This window comes from Macaca thibetana, chromosome 1 (assembly GCF_024542745.1).
Source record: "Macaca thibetana thibetana isolate TM-01 chromosome 1, ASM2454274v1, whole genome shotgun sequence".
Classification (NCBI taxonomy): domain Eukaryota; kingdom Metazoa; phylum Chordata; class Mammalia; order Primates; family Cercopithecidae; genus Macaca; species Macaca thibetana.
Window position 1 is genome coordinate 42888219 of NC_065578.1, and position 15402 is coordinate 42903620.

General features: G+C 42.9%; 1 protein-coding gene across 6 annotated transcripts in view; it reads left to right on the plus strand.

Moving 5' to 3' along the window:
- ST3GAL3 (ST3 beta-galactoside alpha-2,3-sialyltransferase 3) overlaps positions 1-15402 on the plus strand; it is a 233153-nt gene that overhangs the window by 14509 nt on the left and 203242 nt on the right. Inside the window, exon 1 of one of the 6 annotated variants that reach the window (XM_050799876.1) lies at positions 14244-14260. The exons of the other annotated variants lie outside the window; for them this stretch is intronic. The gene's annotated coding sequence lies outside the window, so the exon portion shown is untranslated. Of the gene's footprint in view, positions 1-14243; positions 14261-15402 lie in introns of those variants that run through there. 6 annotated transcript variants of the gene reach the window in all.

The window sequence follows — 15402 nt, forward strand, 5'->3', positions numbered from 1 at the left end:
TGAAAACCTTGTGCTCTGCATTGGTTCTCTATGCCTATCTGGAAAAAAAGCATTATGCTAATTGAAGGAAGCCAATCAAAAAGGACCATATATTGTATGATTCCATTTTGAAATGTCCAGAATAGGCAAACCCATAGAGATAGAAAGTAGATTAGGGCTGGGAGAATAGGGGATTTTGGGGAATAGGCAGTGACAGCTAAGGGGTACAGGGTACCTTTTTTAGGGTAATGAGAAAGTTATAAAATTATGATGTTCACACAACTTTGTGAACTCTGAATATACTAAAAGCCACTGAATTGTACACTTTGGGTGAATTGTGTAGTATGTGAAGGATATCTCAATAAAGCTGTGGAAAAGAGATAAGGAGAGCTCTAAAGAATATAGAAATAGCAGATATAAGGAGCAACCACCACCCTGGGCTGAGATACAGCACTGGACAAGGAGCCCTTTTCCTCCTCTACTGCCACTACCACCCCCGGCTGAGATCCAGACTTGGTGTAGTGTCTCACTGGATGGCAGAGAAGTGACTGATGCTGCGTGGCAGAATTTGCCAGAAATCTGCCCTCTAGGGTGCTAAGGAAAGCTGTTTACAGTTAGGTGTCTCAGCTGAGGTACTCTACTACAAAACTGCCCAAGAAGGCTCCTGGGGAAGGTTGCTGACTGTGGGACCCTGGAAAGCCATGGATGTTGCTGGGGCCTGCTGAGCAGAGCACACTGGGAGCTGGGAGCCAAACCCTTTTCTTTCTGCAATGTTTCACAAGCACCCTCTACTGACAATGCTTGACTTCACTCCAGCTGGCAAAAGAAAAATATTTCAAGGGCCCAAATTAACTTTGCAGGGTAGTCAAAAAGGATGAATTTGGAGTCGAGAGGCGAAATAAGTCTGTGACTGGCACAGTGGATAATTGGGATCTCAGCATACCCGTCCCTTTTTTATTTCCTTTTGAGATCTTCAGGTTATCCTTGCCACCTTGGCTATTGTGGTTTGGAGAAGCTTGGAAGCTGTATCTTTGGGCGAGCTTGCCCTCAGCCCCATTCCCTCTAATTATTTATTTTTGGATCTCTTTCTGTTCCATTTGCTTGGTTCCCTCTTTCAGACACCAGTTATGTTTGTGGTCGACCTCCTATGATTTCCATTGCTACATGTTTTTGCTTGATTTTTTGGGTTTGTTTTGAAAACTTTTTTTTTTTTTTTTTGAGACAAAGTGTTGCTCTGTCACCCAAGCTGTCGTGCAGTGGCACAATCTCAGCTCACTGCAATCTCCGCCTTCCAGGTTCAAGTGATTCTCCTGCCTCAGCCTCCTTAGTAGCTGGGACTACAGGCACGCGACCCCACGCCTGGCTAATTTTTGTATTTTTAGTAGAGACGGGGTTTCACTATGTCGGCCAGGGTGGTCTTGAACTCCTGACCTCATGATCCGCTTGCCTCAGCCTGCCAAAGTGCTGGGATTATAGGCGTGAGCCACCTTGCCCCCCGAAAATATTTTAATTTTAATTTTTTATTTTATTTATTTATTCTTGAGACAGGATCTGGCTCTGTCTTTCAGGCTGGAGTACAGTGATGCCATCATGGCTCACTGCAGCCTTGAACTCTTGGGCTAAAGCTGACCTCAGCCTCCTGAGTAGCTGGGACTACAAGCATGTGCCACCACACCTGGCTAACTTTTGAAAAATTGTTTTGCAAAGACAGGGTTTCACCATGTTGCCCAGGCTGGTCTTGAACTCCTGGGCTCAAACAGTTCTCCCCTACTGGCCTCCTGAAGTGTTGAGATTATAGGAATGAGCCACTGGGCTGTTTTGGAAATCTTTTTAACTTTTTATTATTTTTTCATTGTCTTGCTCTTTTTTTTTTTTTTAAACCATTCTTGGCTTTCATGGCTCTTACTGTATTTTCAGCAATGTCTACTTTCTTCTGTCCCATTGAAGACTTTCATTTTTGTGATGGCATTATTTTTCTTTGTTCACTTTTTTTCAGAGTGCTATTATAATTTTATTTTATTTTAAACATTTTGCTGTTTTCCTCTGAGATTTGCCTTTAGTCTCTGCCCCTAGCTCTCATTTTACAGAGCCATTCGGGGGTGGGTGGGACTGGAAGGATCTTTGTTAATGGTCTTTGTCAGTTCTGTGAGGGAATTTTTTCTGTTGTATGGTCTTCATCTGCCATGCTTCACCCTCCCCTTCCTGTACTAATTCCTTTCTTCCTCTTTTGTTTCAGTATTTTTGTGTAGATTCTGTACTGATTCCTTTTTATTATTATTCTACTATAACTTTTCTTGTTATTTAGAGAAGCAGTATGATATATGACTGAAGCCAGATCATCTGGATTTGAATCTTGGCTCTGCCACTTATCAGCACTGTGATTTTGGACAAAATCTTTAGCTCTTTGTGCCTCAGTTTCTTCTCTGTAAAATGGGAATAAGTTCCAGAGTTATTAAGAACCTTCGGTTAGTTAATTCCTAGAAAACTTAGAACTGTGGCTGATCCACAGTAAATGCTGTATGAATATTATCAATATTAATTATTTTGTCCCTAACAGTGACTTGTAATTAGGAAGTGCACAATGCTTCTGAATATAATGATTTCATAGATTGCTTGTTAATTAACTACTTAAATCTCCTTGGTCATGCATATTGTCTAAATAGCAGGGGTGCATTCAGCAAAAACATTTCTAAAAAATTCATAAGCTTTTTCAGTAAATGGTTTGGAAAGCTGGGTAATAAATACTATGTAATAATTTCTAATTATCTTGGCAAAAAAATATTTACAGGAGACATGCGCTGGAAATACTCTGTGGTTTTTTGCTCTGCATGATTTTGTCATAATTGAGTTCATATCCATTATGGCTGATATTTGAAGATCATCAGAATTCTGACATTTTAGACTAACCTAAAAATTATTGTATGTATAGTTCAGAAAATAATCATACTGTGGGATGTTTTAGGAACAGCAAGTTTGGTGTAGTTTGTTTTGGTGAGTTCAGATTTTTATACAATTTTCCTTTTTTGTTGTTGTTGTTTTTTTTTTTTGAGATGGAGTCTCGCTCTGTCGTCCAGGCTGGAGTGCAGTGATGTGATCTCTGCTCACTGCAAGTTCCGCCTCTCAGGTTCACACCATTCTCCTGCCTCAGCCTCCCGAGTAGCTGGGACTACAGGTGCCTGCCACCACGCCCAGCTAATTTTTTGTATTTTTTAGTAGAGATGGGGTTTCACCATGTTAGCCAGGATGGTCTCTATGTCCTGACCTCGTGATCTGCCCACCTCAGCCTCCCAAAGTGCTGGGATTACAGGCGTGAGCCACCGTGCCCGGCCTACAGTGTTCCTTTTATGGCTAATTAAGATAATCTAGTTTTCTATACCTTGTATATTTCTTTTTTTTTTTGAGCCGGAGTTTCGTGCTCTTGTTGCCCAGACTGGAGTGCGATGGCTGAATCTCAGCTCACTACAACCTCTGTCTCCTGGGTTCAAGCAGTTCTCCTGCCTCAGCCTCCCTAGTAGCTGGGATTACAGGCATGCACCGCCACACCCAGCTAATTTTGTGTTTTTAGTAGAGACAGGGTTTCTCTGTGTTGGTCAGGCTGGTCTCGAACTCGCAACCTCAGGTGATCCGCCTGCCTCAGCCTCCCCAAGTGCTGAGATTACAGGCATGAGCCACTGTGCCTGGCTCTTTTTTTCTTTTCTTTTGAGATGGAGTTTTGCTCTTGTCCAGGCTGGAGTGCAATGGTGTGACCTCGGCTCACTGCCACCTTCGCCTCTTGAGTTCAAGCGATTCTCCTGCCTCAGCCTCCCGAGTAGCTGAGATTACAGGCATGTGCCACCGTGCCTGACCAATTTTGTATTTTTAGTAGAAACAGGGTTTCACTATGTTGGTCAGGCTGGTCTTGAACTCCTGACCTAAGGTGATCTGCCTGCCTTGGCCTACCAAAGTGTTGGGCTTACAGGCATGAGCCACATGCCCGGCCCCCTTATGTATTTCTTTTCAAGCATACTGTAACTGATTGAATAATCAGTTAGTCAACAGACAGTTTTTGAGCACCTACCAGGGATAAAATGGTGAACAAAATAGACATGTTCCCTGCCTGGATCAGCCAGAATATAAATACCAAATTATTGTAAATACTTATAAAATTATATGTGCACAGTGTAATGGGATAGGGATATATAGGTGTGGTAGGAATATATGACAGGGAGACCTAACCTGAAGCCTGGAGACAGATCATGCTTCCCTACAGAATTACGGTTTTAGCTGAGACTTAAAAGGTAAGTAAGGGTTGGCTAGATGAAGTGGTGGGATCAGGAGGGCTTCAGCCTGACATTGGGAGGTGAATAAAGCGGTGGGTCGGAAGGGCTTCAGCCTGACATTGGGAGGGCATGATAAGTTGAAAACACCGAGAGAAGCTCCATGTTGCAGGCTCATAAAGAGATGAGGTGGCAAGAGATGTGGAGGAGAGGTGGGAAGGGGCCAGATATCTAGGCTTTGTTTAAGGAGTCTGGGACTTTACCCTAAACATAATGGGAAATTTATGAAGTTTAAGCCTGGGAGTGAAATAATCCTGTCACATTGGCTGCTGTGTGGAGAACTAATTGGGCAGGGGCAAGTAGGAGGATTACTAGGCTATTGTAGTAGTCCATACAAAAGGTTATGGTGACTCGAATTAGGATGGTGGCAGTGAAGAGGGAGGGATGTGTAGCTTCAGCAAGTATTTAGGAGATAAAATTTGTAGGACTTGATTGATTATATGTGCAGGATGAGAGTGAGGAGGAGTCTAGTGTCAAGGCTAATTTCCAGGTTTCTTGTAGAAGCATCTGTGAAAGGGTTGACTTTGATTGAGACAGTAAATGCCAGAGGAAGAGGAAGTTCCTCAGGGTGAAACATCTAGATGATGAGGTATAGCAAGAAGTTAACATACTTGGACTTGGAACTCAGAAGGGTATCTGGACTGAATATGTAACTTTTGGGATAGTGACATAGTTTGGATATTTGTTCTCTCCAAATTTAATGTTGAAATTTGATCCCCAGTGTTGGAGGTAGAGCCTAGTAGGAGGTCTTTGGGTCATGGGGGCAGATCCCTCATGAACTGCTTGGTACAGTCCCTGCATAATGAGTGACTTCTCCCTCAGAGCTGGTTATTTAAAAGAGGGTGGCAACCCTTCCCTCTCTCTCTTCCCTCCTTTTCTTTGAGAGAGAGTCTCGTTCTATAGCCCAGGCTGGAGAGCAGTGGCGTGATCTGGGCTCACTGTAACCTCTGCCTCCCAGATTCAAGCGATTCTCCTGCCTCAGCCTCCTGAGTAGCTGGAATTATAGGCACGCACCACCACACCCGGCTAAGTTTTGTATTTTTAGTAGAGACGGGGTTTCACCATGTTGGCCGGTCTGGTCTCAAACTCCTGACCTCAGGTGATCCACCCGCCTCCGCCTCCCAAAGTGCTGGGATTACAGGCGTGAGCCACCGTGCCTGACCTCTCCTCTCCTGGCATATGATGTCTGCTCCCCTTCCCCTTCTGCCATGCATGAAAGCACCCTGAAGCTCTCATCAGAAGTAGATGCTGGTGCCTTGCTTCTTATACAGCCTATAGAGCTGTGAGCCAAATAAACTCTTTTCTTTAGAATAATTACCCAATCTCAGGTATTTCTTTTTTCTTTTTTTATATACCAGTCTCAAGTATTTCTTTTTCCTTTTTTTTTTTTTTTTTTTTTGAGACAGAGTCTCGCTCTGTAGCCCAGGCTGGAGTGCAGTGGCCGGATCTCAGCTCACTGCAAGCTCCGCCTCCCGGGTTCACGCCATTCTCCGGCCTCAGCCTCCCGAGTAGCTGGGACTACAGGCGCCCGCCACCTTGCCCGGCTAGTTTTTTGTATTTCTTAGTAGAGACGGGGTTTCACCGTGTTAGCCAGGATGGTCTCGATCTCCTGACCTCGTGATCCACCTGTCTCGGCCTCCCAAAGTGCTGGGATTACAGGCTTGAGCCACTGCGCCCGGCCTTTCCTTTTTTTTTTAGACAGAGTCTCACTCTGTTGCCCAGGCTGGAGTGCAGTGGCATGATCTCAGCTCACTGCAACTTCTGCCTCCTGGGTTCAAGTGATTCTCCTGCCTCAGCTTCCCGAGTATTTGGGTTTACAGGCACACATCACCATGCCTGGCTAATTTTTGTATTTTGAGTAGATGGGGTTTCGCCATGTTGGCCAGGCTGGTCTTGAACTCCTGACCTCAGGTGATTGCCTGCTTCAGCCTCCCAAAGTGCTGGAATTACAGGCATGAGCCACTGTGCCCAGCCTCAGGTATTTCTTTATAGCAAAGCAAATGGACTAAGAGTCAGCATAATGCTGGTAAATGAAGTCACAGAAGAGAGTGGCATTGCTTTGGGGATATCTGCAGAATGAGAATGTAATAAAGCCTAAGATAGCACCCTGAGCTGCTCTCTATATTTAAAATTGTTGTGTGTATGTATATATATGTATGCATATATATATATATATATGCATTCAAATTATACCTTTAGAATGTATTACTTTTTGGAATATGTACAAATTATATTGTGTCTTGAGTTGGGGAATATTATTGGAAATATATTTTATTTATTTACTTTTTGAGATAGGGTCTCACTCTGTTTCCCAGTCTGGATTGCAGTGGTGCAATTTCAGCTCACTGCAATGTCTGCCTCCCAGGCTCAAGTGATCCTTCTGCTTCAGCCCCATGAGTAGCTGAGACTACAGGCCCTCACCACTACACCTGGTTATTTTCTTTTTCTTTTTTTTTTTTTTTTGTAGAGATGGGGTTTCGCCATGTTGCCCAGGCTGGTCTCAAACTCCTGAGTTCACGCCATCTGCCTTCCTCAGCCTCCTAAAGTGCTGGGATTACAGGCTATTTTATTTTTAAACAAACTCTTCCTGCGTGTTACTATATTTGAGGCACTATGCTGATAAATGCTAGTGATTTAACAGACCTAAGTTATAGGTTCTTGTTTCAGATTGTATACTCATTATCTGCAGAGACAGAAAAACAGGCAAGATGTTTTCTAAATGCTATGATAGAGGTGAGCATGGGATGTTATGGAGCACAGTCATAGTGTAGGGCTGTGATTAAGGAAAGCTTCCTGAAGGAGCTAACACTTGAACACAGTCCTGAAAGTTGAGTGGCAAAGAAGGCAGAGAAAGACTCTTACCACCTCTCACAGTTTCAGGGGCTGTATAAAGGTCAAATTGCTGGAGGACTGTAAAGTGTCCAGTGGATTTGGCACTTAAGAGGTCAGTGGTAAACTGACCCACAGTGACAGGTGGGATTAGAAGCCAGATTAGATCACAGAGTTGAAGAATGAATGAGAAGATAGAAGTCCTGTAAGGTGGGGCTTGCGTTTCTGTGTTTCAGTGTCCTCACTGCCTTGTGTAATCCCTAGCTCATGGTGTTTGTCCTGTTAGCTTTGGATGGAAGAGAGCCACTTCCCTCTCTGGGATAAGATGCGCATATGTGGAGAGGATGAATCCAGATCGCTGTGCTCCATCTGCCTTCTAGAGGGAGCATCTGCAACTCTTTACCTGCATGCTTTTTTTTTTTTTTTTGAGATGGAGTTTCACTCTTGTTGCTCAGGCTGCAGTGCAGTGGCGCAAACTTGGTTCACTACAACCTCCACCTGCCAGGTTCAAGCTATTCTCCTGCCTCAGCCTCCCAAGTGGCTGGGATTATAGGCATGCGCCACCATGCCCAGCTAATTTTGTATTTTTAGTGGAGACAGGGATTTACCATGTTGGTCAGACTGGTCTTGAACTCCTGACCTCAGGTGATCCACCCACCTCGGCCTCTCAAAGTGCTGGGATTACAGGCATGAGCCACTGAGCCTGGCCTGCATGCTTTTTTCTGACCATGCAGGGAGGCCAAATGCAGTCCCACAGCCAGAATTCTCTGTGTTAATCTACTTCTAGCATTTTTATTTTTTATTTATCTTTTTCTCTCATGGTTGAGTGCCTGATACTCTTTTTAATTTAATTAATTAATTAATTTTTTTGAGACAGGGTCTCACTCTGTCACCCAGGCTGGAGTGTAGTGGCATTGCTCGGTTCACTGCAGCCTCCACTTCCCAATCTTAAGTGATCCTCCCACCTCAGCCTCCTGAGTTGCTGGGACTACAGGCACGCACCACCATGCCTAGCTAATTTTTGTATTTTTTGTAGAGACAGGGTTTTGCCATGTTGCCCAGGCTAGTCTGGAACTCCTAGGGTCAAGTGATATGCCTGCCTTGGCTTCCCAAAGTGCTGGGATTACAGGCGTGAGCCATCGCACCCGGCTTCATATTTTATTTTTCTCATTCAGTACTATACTAAAAGCATTTCTCTATATCATTAATTTTTTTTTTTAGTTTATACAACCATTTTAAGTGGCTGCATAAACTCTCATTTAGATGTTTATTTGAACATTTAGTTTAAAATTATTTTCCCTTTTTAACTTTTCATTTTGAAATAATTTCTCATTTACAAAAGAGTTGTAGAAATATTACAAAGAACTCCCATATATCCTCTTCAGCTAGCTTATTGTGATATCAGATTTCTCAATTGCAAAGTTACTCTGTTCCCCTCTCTTAATAGTAAATAGTGAGGAAATAGTTTAAAACTATTTTATATCTTATTTCTTATTTATTTATTTATGAGAGACAGGGTCTTACTGTGTCACTCAGGCTGGAGTGCAGTGGCATGATTTTAGCTCATTGCAGCCTCTAACTCTTGGGCTCAAGCAATCCTCCCTCCTCAGCCTCCCAAATAGCTGGGACTACAGGCACATGCCACTACGCCCAGCTAATCTTAACATTTTTTGTAGAGATGGAATTGTCCTGTGTTGCCCAGGCTGGGCAACTCATGGCCTCATGTGATCCTCCTACCTTGGCCTCTCAAAGTGCTAGTATTACAGGCATGGGCTACTGTGCCTGGCCTATATCCCATTTCTTTTTCTTTTCTTGAGACAGAGTCTTGTTCTTTTGTCTAGGCTGGAGTGCAGTGGCAAGATCTTGGCTCACTGCATCCTCCGCCTCCTGAGTTCAAGCAGTTCTCCTGCCTCAGACACCCAAGTAGCTGAGATTACAGGTACATGCCACCATGCCTGGCTAATTTTTGTATTTTTAGTAGAGACAGGGTTTCCCCATGTTGGTCAGGCTGGTCTCAAACTCCTGACCTCAAGTGATCCATCCACCTCAGCCTCCCAAAGTGCCGGGATTACAAGCCTGAGCCACTGTGTCCGGCCCTGTATCCCATTTCTTGTAAAACTTGTAGGCATTACTTTTAGCATCCATTTATGTTTTTTATGTGAATTATTACTATAATGGTTCCTAAATGGTGATTTTTTAATTACATTATTCCTTCTACTTTCATCAGCTGTCATTTCACTCTGAGAGCTTTCTCCCCTCTTCGTTTATTAGATTCTTATTTAATGGATTATAATCTGTTATTATTAGTCTTTATCTTGATGCTGAATTGCTCCAAATCTTACCAGTAGGAGCTCCTAGGCTGGTTCCTTTTTCCTTTTGACCTATTCTCACTCTGTTTTCCCACTTTCAGGCACAGGTGGCCCAGACTTACCTCACGCCTTCTCTGCCCCAGCCTCGGAGTCAGCCATTCTTCCAAGAAGACCTGCTTCCTTTTTTTTTTTTTTTTTTTAACAATTGTTTATTGAACTCCTGCTATATGCTATAAGATGATGAGCAAAACCAGATACAATTTCAGACCTGGAAGGAGAAAAGGGAGGTCAATATTAATCAAGTAATAACATTAATGGGGGCATTTCTCAAGTGAGAGAAGTGCACTAAGGAAAGAAATGTGATTCTATGATAGCGTAATAAAAGATCCTTGACTGGGGAGGGGCAGCATACCAGTAATTAACTGATCTGAAAAATCAGTAGAAATTAACTTGGCAAAAGTGGAAGTGGATGGCTGAGTGGGACCAGCATTCAGAAGGCAGGTGCCTGCAGAGAAAGTCATCAGTTTTAACAAGAAATGCTGTATCAGAGATGAAACTAAACTTACTCCTTATCTTTTCTTCTTGCTTCGGATATAACTTTGAAAAATCGTTTATGGGCCGGGCGCGGTGGCTCACAACTGTAATCCCAGCACTTTGGGAGGCCGAGGCGGGCGGATCACGAGGTCAGGAGATCAAGACCATCCTGGCTAACACGGTGAAACCCCGTCTCTACTAAAAATACAAAAAATTAGCCGGGCATGGTGGCGGGCGCCTGTAGTCCCAGCTACTCAGGAGGCTGAGGCAGGAGAATGGCGTGAACCCGGGAGGCGGAGCTTGCAGTGAGCCGAGATCGCGCCACTGCACTCCAGCCTGGGCGACAGAGCGAGACTCTGTCTCAAAAAAAAAAAAAAAAAAAAAAAAAAATCGTTTATGCTGTCTTTAGCCTCATCCCTTCCCCAAACTTCACATTGTTCTGGGTTTTAGGTGTCTCAAATGTTTTTTTTTTTTTCTCCCCAAAGACCTATGACTTCTCTTGAATATTAAGTGCATTTTTCTATCTTTGTCCTAAACCTTTTTTTAAAAAAATAATTTCAACTTTTATTTTCAATTCAGTGAGTACGTGTTCAGGTTTGTTACATGGGTATTGTGTGATGCTGAGGTTTGGAGTATGATTGATCCTGTCACTCATGTACTGAGCATAGTAATCAACAGTTCATTTTTCAACCCTTGCACCTTTACCCCTCATCCCCATCTAGTAGTCTTCAGTATCTGTTATTGCCATCTGTGTGTCCGTAAGTACCCAGTGTTTAGCTGCCACTTACCAGTAAGAACATGTGGTATTTGGTTTTCTGTTCCTGTGTTAATTTGCTTAGGATGATGGCCTCCAGCAGCATCTATGTTGCTGCAAAGACCTGCATTCATTCTTTTTTATGGCTGCACCCTGCTTCTTGTTAGTGGAGAATAGTGTTTCAAAACCAAGATCTACGGAGGTTGTGGTGAGCTGAAATCACACCATTGCACTCCAGCCTGGGCAATAAGAGCAAAACTCCGTCTTGGCAAACAAAAACAAAAACAAAACACCACCAAAATCTAGGTACTAGATATGCTTCATGCTGTTGGGATATGACCACTGCCAGGCTCTTTCTGTGGGCAGAGCTAAAGAATATATGTAGGGGTGTTGGGCACAGTGGCTCACGCCTGTAATCCTAGCACTTTGGGAGGCCAAGGCAGGAGAATCATTTGAGTCTAGGAGTTTGAGACCAGCCTGGGCCACATAGCAAGACCCTGTCTCTACAAAAAGTTAAAAAAATTTTAGTAGCTGGGTGTGGTGACATGTGCCTATGGTCCTACCTACTTGGGAAGCTGAGATGGGAGGGTCACTTGAGCCCAGGAGGTCGAGGCTGCAGTGAGGTATGATCACGCCACTGCACTCTGGTCTGAACGACAGAAACTCTGTTTCAAAAAAAAATTATATGTGTGTATACACACAAATGTACACACACTATCCACACTATATTTTTATATCTTTGTATATATAAACACACACATATATACACATATGTATACACACATATGTACATGTATATATACATACACACATATATATATATTTCTGTATTATTATTATTTTTGAGACAGAGTCTCTCTTTATTGCCCAGGCTGGAGTGCAGTTGCGTGATCTCAGCTCACTGCAGCCTTCACTTCCTAGGCTCAAGCGCTCTTTCCTGAGTAACTAGGACTACAGGCACGTGCCATCATGCCCAGCTAATTTTTAAATTTTTTGTAGAGACAATTTTTTTCTTTTTTTTTTTTTTTGAGGTAGAGTCGCACTCTGTCATCCAGGCTGGAGTGCAGTGCCATGATCTTGGCTCACTGCAACCTCTACCTCCCCAGTTCAAGCGATTCTCCTGCCTCAGCCTCCCAAGTAGCTGGGATTACAAGTGTCCACCACCACCATGCCCAGCTGTAGACAATTTTTTGTAGAGAATATATTGCCCAGGCTGGTCTCAAACTCTTGGGCTCAAGTGATCCTTATGCCTTGGCCTCCCAAAGTACTGGGATTACAGATGGGAGCCACGATGCCTGGTTATATATTAAAAACCATTTTTTCCACTGAATACCTCCAATTTCAATACAAGTCAAAAGATTAATTCCAGTTTTCCCTTTCCATATTTGTAACTTTCTTCTCCATCATTGGGAAATCTTGTTCCCATTAGCTTCAATACATTTACTTATCTGGTCAATCCCAAATCACCTGTGGCCACACCCTAGACCCCTTGCATGGACTAATGCCCCTCTCTCCCCTTTCACCCCAGGCATGTGTGACTCCCTAAATCTAAGGTTTTTAGATTAAATTATTTAGAAAGGAAGGGATAGAGGGACCTCATTTCTTTTATGGATGCATGGTACCTATTTTATGTATGTACTGTAGTTGATTCAACCCCTGTTGAAGGACATTTGGAGTACATTGAGTCTTATTCTGTTATGTTACAAATAGTGCTACAGTAAGTGGCCATTCACATAAGACTTTTTGTATTTTTGTCAGTGTTATCTTTGGGATAGTTTCTTAGAAGTGAGACCATTGGGTTAAAGGGTTAAAAAGCATGTGTAATTTTGTTAGATATTTTCAAATCCCTTCCATGACCAGTAATGTATGAAAGAGCCTGTTTTTACCCCACAGCCTCACTTCTAGAATGTGTCAGACTTTTGTCCTAGCGGTGAGTTTGAAATTACATCTCTTACAGGATCTTGGGATATTGTTCTCCTTGTCTTGGAGGCTTTGGCTTCTTTTAAGCTCTTTTTTGCTCTTGTGTATGTTGTCTACTTTTGGAAATCAGTTTCTTCCTTGGGATTTGTTCTACTCTTGTCATTTGAAGATTGTTTTCCCTAATGGAAAAGACTGAAATAAAACAGATGATTCCTTCAGCCTTCTCACGGTCATATTTGTTGAAAGAATGGGTACATCTGTTGACTCACTGACTATTGTGTGTCTGCCAGAGCCTTGGGCTGTGGTCAGTGTGTGGCTGTGGCAATTCAGCATCACATCTCTTGCATTCAGCACAGAAAGAAGAAGAGGGGTGGTGCCAGCCACTTCTGCCCCTTTCTAAAAGAAAATAAAATTCTTTTTAAGAACCACTTGCCTTTTGTGCGTAGACTACTTACAACTTAAATTTTTAGTTGTTTTCGGTGGGAAGTTTGGACAAGATATATAGTTCTTTGTGTAGTTAGAAATACAAGTTTCTGATTTCTTTTTCTTTTCTTTTTTTTTCAGACAGAGTCTTGCTCTGTTGCCCAGGCTGGGGTGTAGTGGTGTGATAATGGCTCACTGTAACCTCAAACTTTATGGGCTCAAGCGATCCTCCTACCTCAGCCTCCCAAAGAGCTAGGACTACAGGCCCATGCCACCATGCCTGGCTGATTTTTTAAAATTTTTTCTGGAGACAGGATCTTACTATGTTACACAGGCTGGTCTCAAATTCCTGGCCTCTCGAAGTGCTAGGATTACAGGCATGAACCACCATGCCTAGCTATCAAGTCTCTGATTTCTATTTCACTTAAAACTTTTTGTATTTACTTTTACAAGTACAAACATTAAAAATAAATATATGGATAAATAAATACCTTGTCAAAGTATTCCATCTGAACCCACTTTTCAGAGATAATTATTGTGAGTAGTTTGGTGCATATTCTATTATGTATGTACTTGATACTTAGTCTTAATTTTTTTTTCTTTGAGATAGTATCTCACTCCGTCACCCAGGCTGGAGTACAGTGGTGCAACCTTGGCTTACTTCAGCCTCAACCTCCTGGGCTCAAGAAATCCTCCTACCTTAGCCTCCCAATTAGTTGGGGCTACAGGCATATACTACCATGCCTGACTAATTTATTTGTTTATTTATTTATTTTTATTATTGAGATGGAGTCTCACTCTGTCGCCCAGGCTTGGAGTGCAATGGCACAATTTCGGCTCACTGCAACCTCCACCTCCTGGGTTCAAGCGATTTTCCTGCCTCAGCATTCCAAGTAGCTGGGACTACAGGTGCGTGCCACCATGCCCAGCTACTTTTTTGTATTTTTAGTAGAGACAGGGTTTCACCGTGTTAGCCAGGATGGTCTTGATCTCCTGACCTCGTGATCCACCTGCCTCGAACTCCCAAAGTGCTGGGATTACAGGCATGAGCCACCACGCCCGGCCCTGACTAATTAAAAAAAAAATTTTTTTTTTTTTTGTAGAGACAGGGTCCTACTGTGTTGCCCAGGTTGGTTTCGAATTCCTAGGCTCAAGTGATCCACCAGCCTCAGCCTCCCAAATTGCTGGGATTACAGGTATGAGTCATGGTGCCCGGCCCTTAATCTTAATTTTTAAATATTATTGTCATCTTCGTTTGTTGTTGCCAGTATGGGGCCATATGTATACATACTATTCGACAGCTAGATTTTTTTCACTTAGCAGTATGTTTAGACACACTTCCCTGTTAGTACATGCAGATATGGCTCATTCTTTCCAGCTGGTACATTATATTCTACACTGTTATTCTCCTGCCCTCGCAGATCCTTTATTCACCTTCGTTTCTTCTGTGTACTGGCAGCTGGTCTCTGTTAACCTGCATCATCTGGGCTTCCTCGCCTCTGGCTTCCAGCTGGGATCAGCTGATAAAAGGCACTGCCAGGAGACCTGAGGGCCAATGTTGGGAGGAGTCAGACTATGTTTTATCCCCATTGTCCCTTGCCATGGTTCTAGTAGCAGCTGTGCTCGTTGTCTGTGATCACTGCTCTTTAGGGTGGCTTCTGTTCTCCAGCCAGCTCTTGCTGGGCTCCAGTGACACCCTTCTCTTCTTTTGCCCTTTTGGGTTGAAGGGTAGAAATAGCTTCCTGCTGTTGCTAGTCCCTGGATGCTTCACCATCCCTTGTTGATTCCTTTAAATGCTGCTCACACAGCTATAAAAAATCCTGCCATTAAATTTCCTTCAGTTTATTCCTTTGCATATGCCATCTCTTTCCTGCTAATACCTCAATTGATGTGACCAGGGAGACTTACCATAATTTAATTATTGGGTCCCTATTACTGGGCATTTAAACTGTTTCTAGTATCTTGCTGTTATACTCAGAGTTGCTAATGAACATTCATGTACATGTCCTTTTTAGTATTTGTTGGAATATTGTTTGAGAAAAAAGTCATAGGAATAGAAAGACTAGGTTAAGGTACATGAATATTATAAATTTCAATAGATACTTCTAAATTGTTCCCAAAGGAGTCTACCAATTTACATTTCTACAATGTGTTTTTTTAATAGTAAAAAATTAATGGAGGCAGTACTTGTGACTTTATAAAAAATACTTTTTTTTTTTTTTTTTTAAGAGACAGTATCTCTCTTTGTTGCCCAGGCTGACGTGCAGTAGCATGATCGTAGCTCAGTGCAGCCTCGAACTCCTGGGCTCAAGCAATCTTCCCGCCTCAGCCTCCCAAG